The sequence below is a fragment of the Rhinopithecus bieti genome, unplaced genomic scaffold (assembly GCF_001698545.2).
Source record: "Rhinopithecus bieti isolate Rb0 unplaced genomic scaffold, ASM169854v2 scaffold_23868, whole genome shotgun sequence".
NCBI classification, from domain to species: domain Eukaryota; kingdom Metazoa; phylum Chordata; class Mammalia; order Primates; family Cercopithecidae; genus Rhinopithecus; species Rhinopithecus bieti.
Genome location: NW_016811202.1, coordinates 616,664 through 629,360, shown reverse-complemented (window position 1 = coordinate 629,360; position 12,697 = coordinate 616,664). Strand labels below are relative to the sequence as shown.

The 12,697-nt window shown below is 41.4% G+C and overlaps 1 pseudogene; it reads right to left on the bottom strand.

Annotated features, from left to right (window-relative positions):
* Positions 1 to 813: 813 nt before the first annotated feature.
* Positions 814 to 12,697, bottom strand: part of LOC108543190 (mitochondrial import receptor subunit TOM20 homolog) — a 14,282-nt pseudogene continuing 2,398 nt past the window's right edge.

Here is a 12,697-nt window from a genome sequence, read left to right as displayed (position 1 = left end):
GCAGCACACCTCACATATTTATGTCTAAGAGATTAAATGGAAATAAATGATTGCTCAAAAACTTTAACGCTCAGTTTTCACAAACACAATCAAGTCTGTCACATTTCTGGATTTACAGCAAAATGTACAAGCTAAAAAAGTGTACATTCTTCAGTTTCTCCTATACTTTTTTTTCCCCCTATTTTCAAAATTGTGCACTGGGTATTTTTAACATAAGCCATGTCATATGTACAGTTTAACTATGTTTCTAGAATAAACAAAATCCATAATATTTCAGTAACTCATAGTGTATTTATAAAATGAAAAGTTCTCTATCAAAATACACTTTTCACTGGGAAAAAAATAGACAAATGGATCTACACAAAGTAAACATTAACTTTGGTAGATTTCAGTGTAGTTCATAACAAGCATATTTGCCCTTATTCCCCCAGAGCTGCTCAACTACCAAGAATTTTAAATATATATGTATATATATACTTTTTTTTTTTTTGAGATGGAGCTCTCACCCTGTCGCCCAGGCTGAAGTGCAATGGCACGATTTCAGCTCACTGCAACCTCCGCCTCCTGGGTTCTACCGATTCTCCTGCCTCAGCCTCCTGAGTAGCTGGGCTTACAGGTGCCTGCCAACACACCCGGCTAATTTTTTGTATCTTCAGTAGAGATGGGGGTTTCACCATGTTGGCCAGGCTGTTCTCGAACTCCTGACCTCGTGAGCCACCTGCCTTGGCCTCCCAAAGTGCTGGGATTACAGGTGTGAGCCACGGTGCCCGGCCTTATTTTTAACTAAGATTTTATTATGTTGACATTTGTTTCTCATTCCACATCATCTTCAGCCAAGCTCTGAGCACTTACAATTCTCTAATTTTTGGGAGCTTAGTCAGAAGCATCTGGAACACTGGTGGTGGAAGAGTTTGCTGTAAGACCTGCAGTAACTGCTGAGGCTGTCCACACACAGCAATTGCATTTGTCAGATGGTCTACACCTTTCTCATATTCACCTTGAGCTAGTAACTCTTCACCAAGCTGTGTTTCTTCAGGGAAGAATTTCTGAACAGCTTCAGCATCTTTAAGGTTAGGTAAGTTGGAAAACCCAGCTCTCTGCTTGGGAAGCTTCTGTTTCTTCGCTCTCGAAGCCTATTCTTGAAGCTGGGGTCACTTCGTCTTTTGTGGTCGAAGTAGATGCAGTACCCGATGAAAAGGGCCCGGCAAACGGGCCCGGCAAACACTGGCGGCGATGGTGCTCTTCCAACCCACAGTCTTCTCTACAATGCAGACTGTGGACAGTAGCGGCAGGGACTGCGAAGGAGCGGTGAGCCACGAACCCTCAGGGCGGAGGTCGCCACTCATACCCAACGCCCGCGGGTCAGGGACTCGGAAAGCCTGAGAAAACTTTTAAAGGGCTCATGTGATTAGACCAGCCTTGCCTAGATAATCCCTATTTCTAGGTCAATTGATTGGGGAACTTAATTACATGTGCAAACCCCTTCACCACAGTACCTAGCCTGAATAACTGGAAGAAGGTATGTGGACACCAATGGCTGGGAATGTTGGTGGGTCATCTTAGAATTCCTCCCAGCCACCGGGCGCGGTGGCTCACGCCTGTAATCCCAGCACTTTGGGAGGCTGAGGCAGGTGGATCACCTGAGGTCGGGAGTTCGAGACCAGCTTGACCAACATGGAGAAACCCTGTCTCTACTAAAAATACAAAATTAGCCAGATATGGTGGCACATGCCTGTCGTCCCAGCTACTTGGGAGACTGAGGCAGGAGAATCGTTTGAACTTGGGAGGCAGAGGTTGCAGTGAGCTGAGATCACGCCACTACACTCCAGCCTGGGCAACAAGAGTGAAACTCCATCTCACACACACACACAAAAAAGAATTATTTCCAGCACATCCTGTGAGGGTCCATCTGGACTCAGGAGTTAGGGGATGAGAAAATAACTAGAGTAGTACAACTGCACTGCAGGGACCTGAACCTAGATATTCCTTTCCACACCTTTGCACTTTTTTTTTTCCTTACCCTGATTCTCTTCGGTAGTTGGGAATTCTGCACAATGCCCTACACCAAGAGCGGGCAGACACCAACCCGAAGGCAGTGCTGTCTCATGGCTATCTAGTGTAGCCCATCTATCTGAGATCACACTTAACACCTTTATCCTGCATTTGATGGTACTATATACCTTGCCACATGGGCACTGGGCTAGCTTGTCCTCACCCTTGGGTGCAAGTAAATGCAGTTGAACCACTGTGGGGTCATATAAGAAGACTGGGGGTGATGGGGCTACTCCTGTTTTCCTGTTAAGGTGACTGTACTGGGCCAGATGTTATAGATTTTTTCAGAAGAAGCCCCTCACCAGAAATAAGGGAATACCTGCAATTGTAGGAGATAAGTGGAGGGAAGACACACTACCTTGTTCTTGGATCCCTCTGGGAGGACTGTCACTCAGCCATCCCAAATTCTTCCAGGCATCTCTGATTGGCTGCCAGTGGCTCCTTTGCTAATCTGTCACAATACTGGATCAGCCATCAGTTACTACATGCAGCAGAGGAGAGCTGGAAACAGTCTAGTGTTTCGTAACATTTTACTACTTCCAGCTTCCTCTCCTACTCTGTTGAATTATGCTAGACTACCCACCTGCCTGTGAAACTGTCAACAATGGACTCAGGTCTCAATGTCTAGCTTGTCCTCATACTCTTGGGATGACACAGAATTCCTGGTCATCGGGACAGGCCTGGAAGCAATGCAACAGGCCTTGGTTGGCCTCTATCCAAGCCCTGTAACTATGACTGTTGTCTTTAGTCCACACAGTGCATGCATGCATGTGCACATACATAACTGGACTGGACCATGGGTCTCTCCTAGCTTCTTCCTGTGTGGTCAAATGGCCTTGTTTGCCTCCAGAGAACAAGACCTACAACCCTGAGGTAAACACTCAGCTGTTTCATATTTTCTGGGATCTTTAGGCCCCTACAACCACAATTTGGCCTAGATATGAAGGAGAAAACTTCCCAGTTGCCAGTCAGGGATCAGGACTAGGAGTCACAATGTAGTCATATTCCTGGCCAGGAGTAACTGAAACTAAAGACAATAAGAGAAAATCTGCAGTTATTCTAGGCTAAATAGCTAATGGAACCCGTCTAGTCATCCAGTGGATTAGCCTGGACTTCTTAACCAGGGTGGTTTTATTTTTATTTATTATTGCTGTTGCTACTAATGTTATTATTTTAACCAAAGTGGATTTAGATCACAGAATTGATGTCTATAATCCAAGAGCCAAAGGGTGGTCTGTTTATGGATTGTGATTAGCAGTAAGTAAAATAATCAGTATTCCACATATAGGAAAAGGCATATGGTTGTCTAATGGTTATCTAACTCCCATCAGAACTCTGGTACCTCTTCTCTTGGCTGAGCCTGGGCCCTCTTGGCCCTTGATTTAGGGTAGGACTATTCATGGCTTTCTCTATTCCAGTGATTTTCAAAGTGTGGTTTCTGGATCAGTAACATTAGCATCACCTGGGAACTCTTTAAAAATGCTAATTCTCAGGGTCCTCCGTGGATCTGCAATCTGTGTTTTAATAGACCCTCCAGGTATTTCTGATATAGCTCAATTTTGAGAACCACTGCCATAGTTGCCTATAGGTTGAAGTGGCATATATTCCTGATGGAACAGGGAACGATGCATAGAGGCCACATATAGATTGGAGGTGGAGAACTGCAGTGGTGGAGAAATACAGCTAACTTGGGCCTTCCCTACAGGCTGGCCTCCCAGAAAAGGAGTTGGCCTTCAAGCTCCATGGAAACTGGCTACAGCCAATGCTTAAGGCAATCAGTTCTACTAGAATGCTGACCAGGCCACTTGTCTGCCATAACAATACATAGAATTTTGCCCCTGCTATTGTCAGGAGAGAGCCTGTGCACTTCTCACTGACAAATGAAGTGGTGGAACGGACCAGAAGCCACGGTTCTACCAGCCATGTCATGTATCTATTGGATTGCTGCCCTTGTCAGGCCAGCCATTCTTTGATGTTTCAGGCCTTTTACTAAAAAAGGCGAAGAAATAGCCTTCCTCCCTGGCAATTTAGGGGCTTAGTGGATTAGGAGACACTACACCATCATCATGCAAGGACCCAGCTCTCTTTCATTCCTGTGTGCTGACTCCAAATGGAATGGGCTACAGCAGATCTCCACACCTACTACTGATCCAATAAATGCTGAAGGGAAGATATAATTCTTTTTTTGACCCATATAAATTCTTAGCTGAGACACTCTTCTTAAAACCAAAGTCAGGGCCAGGCATGGTGGCTCACGCCTATAATCCCAACACTTTGGGAGGCCTAGGAGGGCAGATCACCTGAGGTTGGGAGTTTGAGACCAGCCTGACCAACATGGAGAAACCTCATCTCTATGAAAAATACAAAATTAGCCGGGTGTGGTGGCGCATGCCAGCTACTCGGGAAGTTGAGGCAGGAGAATCACTTCAACCCGGGAGGCAGAGGTTGTGGTGAGCCCAGATCGCACCATTGCACTCCAGCCTAGGCAAAAAGAGCAAAACTCCGTCTCAAAAAAAACAAAAAATAAAAAATAAAAAACAAAACCAAAGTCAGATTTACAAAAGAAAAATCAGCAGAAGTTTGACATACGTTGACATCATATGGGAGAGGGCTCAGTTCAAAAATATCTTTCTCAAAGTAGTGGCTTAGGAGCCTTGTTTAAATAGCATTTTAACAAAGAGTAATAAATCTCATAATGGCAAGACAGAGGAGAGCACAGATGTCTTTTAAGAGGTGTGAAAATGCGGGAAGGTAGTAGTAAAATCTGTTCCCAGATTTCTCTGGTGCCTGCTAGCGCCCTCTCTGGGCGGATAAGCAAGTGCTGTTTGTAGTAAGGAAGGATTTATGTTCTGCCATCAGGCGAGTAGAAGCTGAGACAGTGTTCCTCTGTGTTTTCAATGTCTTTGACTTAACAATTCTCAATATTTGGGGGAGAAATATGTTGGTTTCCCTCAATGCTATTCTAGAAAGCCTAGTATGTGTGCTGTCTCATCTTTTGGCTTTGTTTGCTCCATGTTATTCAATTATATGAATATGCTGATATTTTCCATTCTTCTGTTGATAAACATTTGGGTTGTTTGAGGCTATGACAAACAATGCTGCTATGAATGTTGTTGTATATTTATCCTGATGTATCATAAACACAAATTTATATCTAGGAGATTGCTATGGCATGGATATTGTTTGTTTGGCCACAACAAGTCTCATGTTAAAATGTGATCCCAGTGTTGGAGGTGGAGCCTGGTGGGAGGCATTTCAATCGTGGGGGTGGATCCCTCGTGAATGGCTTGGTCTCATTCTGGTGGGAGTAAATGAATTCTCACTTTTAGTTCCCGTGGGAACTGGTTGTTTAAAAAAGTCTGGCACTTTCCTTCTCTCTCTCTTGCTTTCTGACTCTCATCGCGTTTGATCTGTGTGTGCGTTCTCTCCCTTTCCCCTTACACTGTGAGTGGAGGCAGCCCGAAGCCCTCCACAAAAGCAGATGCTGGTGCCATGCTTCTGGTACAGCCTGCAGAACCAAGGGCCAAATACACTTTTTTTTTTTTTCTTTAGAAATTACCCAGCCTCAGATATTCCTTGATAGCAACACAAAATCTGACTAAGACAGATACCTTAGGTGTGGAATTGCTGCATCATCGCAGGGCGTATAGCTCTCCAACTTTTAAGATAATGCCTAAGGGTTTCCCAAAGGGGTTGTACCGATTTACAGGTGTCACTAGTATGGGAGGATACTTTGCTCAACATCCTTGCTAACACTTGATACTGTTAAACTGTTTCATTATAACCAATCTAGTGTGTGTGTAATATTAATAGTATTTCATTGTACTTTTACTCATTTGTAAAGTGTCATTTCAAATCTTTTCCTCGTTGTTTCCATTGTTACCTTTTTTGTATATTTTTTTGTTAAAATTTCTTATATATTTTGGATAATTATCCTTTTTCACTTATGTGTCATAAAGTCTACTCTGTTGTTTGCTAAATTAAACTTTTTATTTTTCAGTAACTTGTAGATTCATATGCAGTTGTAAGAAATAACAGAGAGAGCTCCACCAGTGGTAGTTTCTCCAATGGTACCACTTTATCAGTTTCCTCCAGTGGTAGGACCTTTCAAACCCATAGTAGAATATCTTAAGACATAGTCAAGATGCAGAACCTCTCCATCACCACGAGGATCCCTCATTTTGCCCTTTTATAGCCATACGCACTGCCCTTACTTGCCCCACTCCCTCCTTATTTCTTTCCTTTTACTTGCTTGAGCTTTATTCTGCTCTTCTTTTTCTAGGTTCTCAAGGTAGAAACATATTATTGATTTGAGATTTTCTTTTCTAGTTTATGCATTTAATCCTATAAAATTCACTCTCAACATAGCCTTAGATGTGTCCCACAAATTTTATATGTTGTATTTGCTTTCATTCAGTTCCATATATTTTTAAAGTTTACACTGAGACTTGTTCTTTGACCTCTGTATTATTGGAACTGTGTTTAGTTTCCTAATGTTTGTAGATTTTTCTATTATCTTTCTGTTATGATTTCTAGTTTGATTCTATGGTCAGAAAATACACTGTATGATTTAAATCCTTTAAATTTATTGAAGTTCATTTGAAGGCCCAGAACATGATATACCTCATATATGTTCCATTAGCACTTAAAAAGAACCCACACTGATGTTGCGAAGAATGTTCTATGGTTATTAATTAGATCTTGTTGGTTGATGTTCTCTTTTTCTATGTATTTCCTGATTTTCTGTTTCCTTGTTCTATCAATTGTTCAGAGATGAGTGTTGAAGACTTGAACTATTACTGTGGATTTGTCTATTTCTTCTTTCAGTCCTATAAGTTTTTTGTTCATACATTTTGCAATTTTGTTGTCCATTGCACACACATTTAGGGTTGCTGCGTCTTCTTGGTGGACTAACCTTTTTATCATTATATGATGTCCTTCTATGTTTCTTATAATTTTCTTTGCTCTGAAGTCCAATTTATCTGAGATTAATGTCACCTCTTCTGCTTTCCTTTGATTCATGTTTGCATGTATAACTTTCTTCATCCATTTAATTTCAACCTGCCTATATTGTTATCCATGAAGTGAATTTCTTATGGACAGCATGTAGATGGCTCATGAGTCCTAGTCTGTATCTTATACAAGGAAGTCACACAAAAATCAGACCATGTGTCCTGATTTTTATTTATTTATATTTATATTCTGCCTTTTCCCACAAAGGATTGGAGAAAACCTGTAACAAGAATATCTATAATGAAACAATAATAAGTAAATACAGGTAGAAAGTCAAGACCAAGAAAAAGATGGGCATGAATATGTTGATCACAAGGGTTAAGGTATTGCTATACTTAAGCTTAAATTTGAAATTGAACTTTCTGACAAAGTACCAAGGTAATTTGTGTTATTTGCTTTATCAGGACAGAGAAAGAAAGAATATCCCAGTTATACTCTAGATATACTTTCTGCAATAATGGATTCTATATCTACAATGTCCAGTATGGAAGCCACTAGCCACATGTGGCTATTAAGCACTTGAATTGTGGCTAGTCATTAAGGAACTGAATATTAAATTTCATTTACTTTGTATTAATTTACATTTAAATAGCTAGTAGCTACATTACTGGACTAGCAGCTATATTACTGGTCCATTATGTGGCTGGTAGCTACATTACTGGACAGCAAAGGTCTAAAGGAAACAACGCTGTATAGTGTAATTGGAATCAAGTGTGCTGTGTTTAAATTTTGGCTCTGTCACAGTGTCTGTGACCTTGGAGAAGCTACTTAACCCTTCTGAGCTTCAGTTTCCAGATCTGTAAACTGAGTATAATAGTAGAACCAGGGCAAGACATGGTGACAAGCACCCGTAATCCCAGCTACTGGGAGGCTGAGACAGGAGGATTGCTTGTGCTCAGGAGTTCAAGACCAGCCTAGACCACATAGCAGGACCCTGTCTCAAAACAAAACAGTACCTACTTTTGTGGTTCTGAGGAAACAGTAATGTATGTAAAGCATTTAATACAATCCCTGGCACATGGCAAACACAGTTCTATTTTATAAATGCTTGAAATTACCTGGTTTGTTAGGAGACTACGACAACTCTCTTTCACTGGCACTAAAAGGGAGGTTTTACAGAAGAATTGATAACTGGGAGTCTGAGCTGTGCTTAAGCATCTTACCCAATAACTAGTTTCTGGCCATAAAATCAAATGTCAATCAAACACTGATTTTTAAAAACTTGTATCCATTTGAAGTTGCTTGAGGGTACTTGTTAGAAAACCTGGGCCTCTTTTTGTTTTCCTGTCAAGCTGCTGAGGGATTAAGCACTTAATATTACTATTTAATATTCAACTTGTAGTTCAACTTTTCTTCATCATGAGTGTGTTAAAAGCAAATGTATTAATTTCAATGACCTTCCACTTAATAGGAGATTCATGAGGGAGGATGGCCTTCCAACAACAACTACGACATACATAACCAGCCAGTGGCTCGCGCCTGGAACTCCAGCACTTTGGGAGGCCAAGGCAGGTGGGTCATTTGAGGTCAGGAGTTCGAGACCAGCCTGGCCAACATGGTGAAACCCCCATCTCCACTAAAAAAAAAATACAATTAGCCAGGTGTGGTGGTACACGCCTGTAATCCCAACTACTAGGGAGGCTGAGGCAGGAGAACTGCTTGAACTCAGGAGGTGGAGGTTGCAGTGAGCCGAGATTATGCCACTGCACTCCAGCCTGGGAGACGGAGTGAGACTCCATCTCAAAAAATAAAAAGAAAAGGAAAAAGGAGATTCATTACTTTTACTAAAAGTGACACTCCTTGAAACAAGAATACATGCATTTAGCAAAGATAATATCCAAACTTTGGGTTTGATACACTGCTGCTGCCCTGTTGACCAGGGTCTGGAAAGCTTCAACATGCTGCCAAGAAACAGAAATCAGAAGCTGGCACTCAAGAGTGAGGTACCATACGCTTCCACAGGTCCTGAGTTTATCTCTTTCTTTATGTCACTTTTACCATTGTGTAGATTTAGATAACTGCCTCTTAAAACAACTCTTGACTAGGCCGGGCATGTAATCCCAGCACTTTGGGAGGCTGAGGCGGGCAGATCACCTGAGTTCAGGAGTTCGAGACCAGCCTGGCCAATATGATGAAACCCCATCTCTACTAAAAATACAAAAATTAGCTGGGTGTGATGGTGGGTACCTGTAATCCCAGCTATTTGGGAAGCTGAGGCAGGAGAATCGCTTGAACCCAGGAGGCAGAGGTTGCAGTGAGCCAAGATCATGCCATTGCATTCCAACATGGGTGACAGAGTGAGACTCTGTCTCAAAAACAAAAACAAAAACAAAACAACAACAACAACAGAAACCTTTGACTATCCATTCTTAATCCAAGGAGTGAGTGATAAAATTGCTCTTGTAATAATGAGAAAGCTACAAAGGGTTGGATAACTATTGCCTAGGCTTCAGGCAGCAGAGAAAGTTGGAAATTGGCTGTGTTTTTATAACATTACTAGCTGAGAAACCTTTGCTATACACAAAGGCCTAGGTGAACATGTCCCATTCTAGATGTTTAAAGAGCAAATGGTGTGTGTGTATGTATGAATACATGTTTGCAAAATATTTGAAATAGGCCTTATGAACTACTGCACATTGTTATTTTTAGCAGAATTCTCCAAAAGATGATAATGTAACAATGATTACTAAAAAAAAAAAAACTTTATCTGGAGTTGGTTTGCTCCTCATGGAAACTATTAGACTAAGAGACTCTACTCTCCAGAATGAAGCTGGAGTTTTGAAGAAATGACTAGCATACAGTTTGCAGTTTTGAAAGAGTTTTTTTTTTTTTTTAAACTGAGTCCTAACACAATCTTATTTGAGTTCATTATACTTTTTGCCTAGGATTAGACAAAACCCACCAGACTTTAAACAATATTTACTGGAAAAGGATCATTTAATTAGCTGAATGATGAGCCTACAAAATTAAGTCAGTTCTGTTGGCTGTTGAGACAATAAAGTTGGGGAGAAAATCTTTCCCAGATATTAGTGGGAACCTGTGGTTTTTAAGAAACCACATCAGGTCATCAAGTCTACCTTCATTACTGATTTTTAACAGCCAGGGTTGAAGCCTCCTGCAGAGATTAATTGAATATTTATATACTTTGAAATAAGAATGTTACAATTTGACTTATTTGATAAAGTCTTTGGTACCGTTTTTTATATTCTGTTTTACCTGCTGTAGTTTTGTCTTGCTTTTTGATATACCTTTAAAACCAGGAGTAACAGGATCAGGCCTGTATTTGCTCAAACTTGGGCCCAACCACCAGAGCTTATTTCATTGTCTGTTGATAAGAGATGAGGGAAACTCTCTCCAGAAGCAGTCAAAATGGAGTTTCAAAAAAATCTTCCTATCACAAAGAGTGTTTCATCCCTCGATTGGCACTCAGTGGGTGCCAACAGTTTAGTACTGTTATGTCAAGGGTTAAGCTAGGGTCCAGAATGGAAGTTAGGAGGGAGAGGGTCAATATCTCAAGTTTCAATCGACTTCTCTCCCTCTGCACTATCACCCACCCAACATCCAAGCTAACAATCTCTCTTCAGGATACTGCCAGATCCTCCTAACTGGTTCCTGGGAGGCATGCTCCAGAGAATTCAGCTGGGTCAGAAAAGATGCAGCCTAACTGCCTAATTCCCTTTAAGGGTTGATGGGTCCGTAGCTTCTGGCTGTTTATGTAATGAACTAATTGACTGACATGTGCCAAGCACTGTAGTAGGCTTTGGGAATAAAGAGATTAGTTAGATATTGTCTGTCCCGCAGGTAGATTACAATTAGAAGGGGGAAGCAGAAACTAAAACATTAGCAAAACAAAATAGGTAATTATATTCAATGTGGCTAGGATAGTAATAAGAGGTTTATTTGGAGGGATATATAGAACACACAGGAGAAGGCAGTTAATCAAGTCTGGTGGTGAGAAATAGGGGTGAGGATGAACAAAGAAGGCTTCCTGAGTTGAGCCTCACACTAAGAGAAGGAGTGCTAGCCAGGTCAAAGTTGGGAGTGTATAAGCCTGGCAGTAGGGACAGCATGAATAAACATGCAGAATGGTGTAGGGGAGTAGAATAAGAGGTTTGCTTTGCTGAAGCTTCAATGTAAGTGGGGTTGGTGGAGAGTTGGGGGCAAGTTGAGGCTGGAGAGAAAGGTGAGATCCAGTTTAAGGAGCTTTAACTTTTGGAATGTGTTTTAGGCATAGTCAGATTTGCATTTTTAAAAGATCAACAGTTGGTCTTAGATTATGGGAGAGGTAAACTGGAAACAGTGAGGCTCTTTGGGAATCTGCTGCAGTCTACTTTAACATAGCGGTATTAAGCTGGTTGGCATATACTGAGATGATTAGGGCCTAGTGGGCATTGAAATACAATAAGATAATGACTAGGAGAAATAGATAGGAATAAGCAGAATTTGGCCACTGTGTAAGGTGGAGGGCTGGGGGGTTGCAAAGGAATAGGAGGAGTTGAGGATGAGACATCTGTTTCAGATCTTGTCATTTAGTGATTTAGAGCCATAGAAGATGGAGCAGACATGAAGGGAAGATAATAAATTTAAGTTAGGGTTTACTGAGTTTGAGGTGTCTGCAGCAGGACAGCCAGATTGAAGGCCAGTGGCTGGCAGTTGGAGATAAAGGTCTAGAGCTCAGGAACGAGCTCACAGTTACAGAAATGGCCAGAGGAATCAAAGATTAAACAAACAAAAGTGAAAACAGGCCCATTTGTGGCCCTTTGAATGTTTGAAACTGGTTTAAAAAAGGTAAGGCAAAGTGGGGATGGTTAATGGGTACAACAAATAATAAATAGGATAGAATAAATAGGATCTAGTATTTGACAGCACAACAGGGTGACTACAGTCGGCAATAATTTATTGTACATTTGAAAATAACGTGTGATTGGAATGTTCATAACCCAAAGAAATGATAAATGCTTGAGGTGACAGATACTCAATTTACCCTGATGTGATTCTTTTTTTTTTTTTTTTGAGATGCAGTTTCGCTCTTGTTGCCCAGGGTGGAGTGCAGTGGTGCTATCTCAGCTCACTACAACCTCTGCCTCCCGGGTTCAAGTGATTCTCCTGCCTCAGACTCCTGAGTAGCTGGGATTACAGGCACCCACCACTGTGCCTGGCTAATTTTTTTTGTATTTTAGTAGAGACAGGATTTCATCATGTTGGCCTGGCTGGTCTCGAACTCCTGACTTCAGGCGATCCACCTGCCTCGGCCTCCCAAAGTGCTGGGATTACAGGCGTGAGCCACTGTGCCTGGCCTCCTGATGTGATACTTACACATTATATACCTGTATCAGAATATCTCATGTATCCCTACTATCAGGTGTATAAATAATACACCTATTATGTACCCATAAAAATTAAAAATTTGTTTTAAAAAGGCAGAAACAATAGTTAAAATTAAAATAAAATAAAGAGGTAGCCTGAACGTGGTGGGTGGGGGCACAGGACTGCAGTCCCAGCTACTCTTCAGGCTGAGGCAGGAGGCTGCTTGAGCCCAAGTTTGAGGCCCAGACGGGGCGACAAGACCCTGTCTCTTAAAAAACATATAAATAAATATATATATTATATATATAAATATATATACAGCATA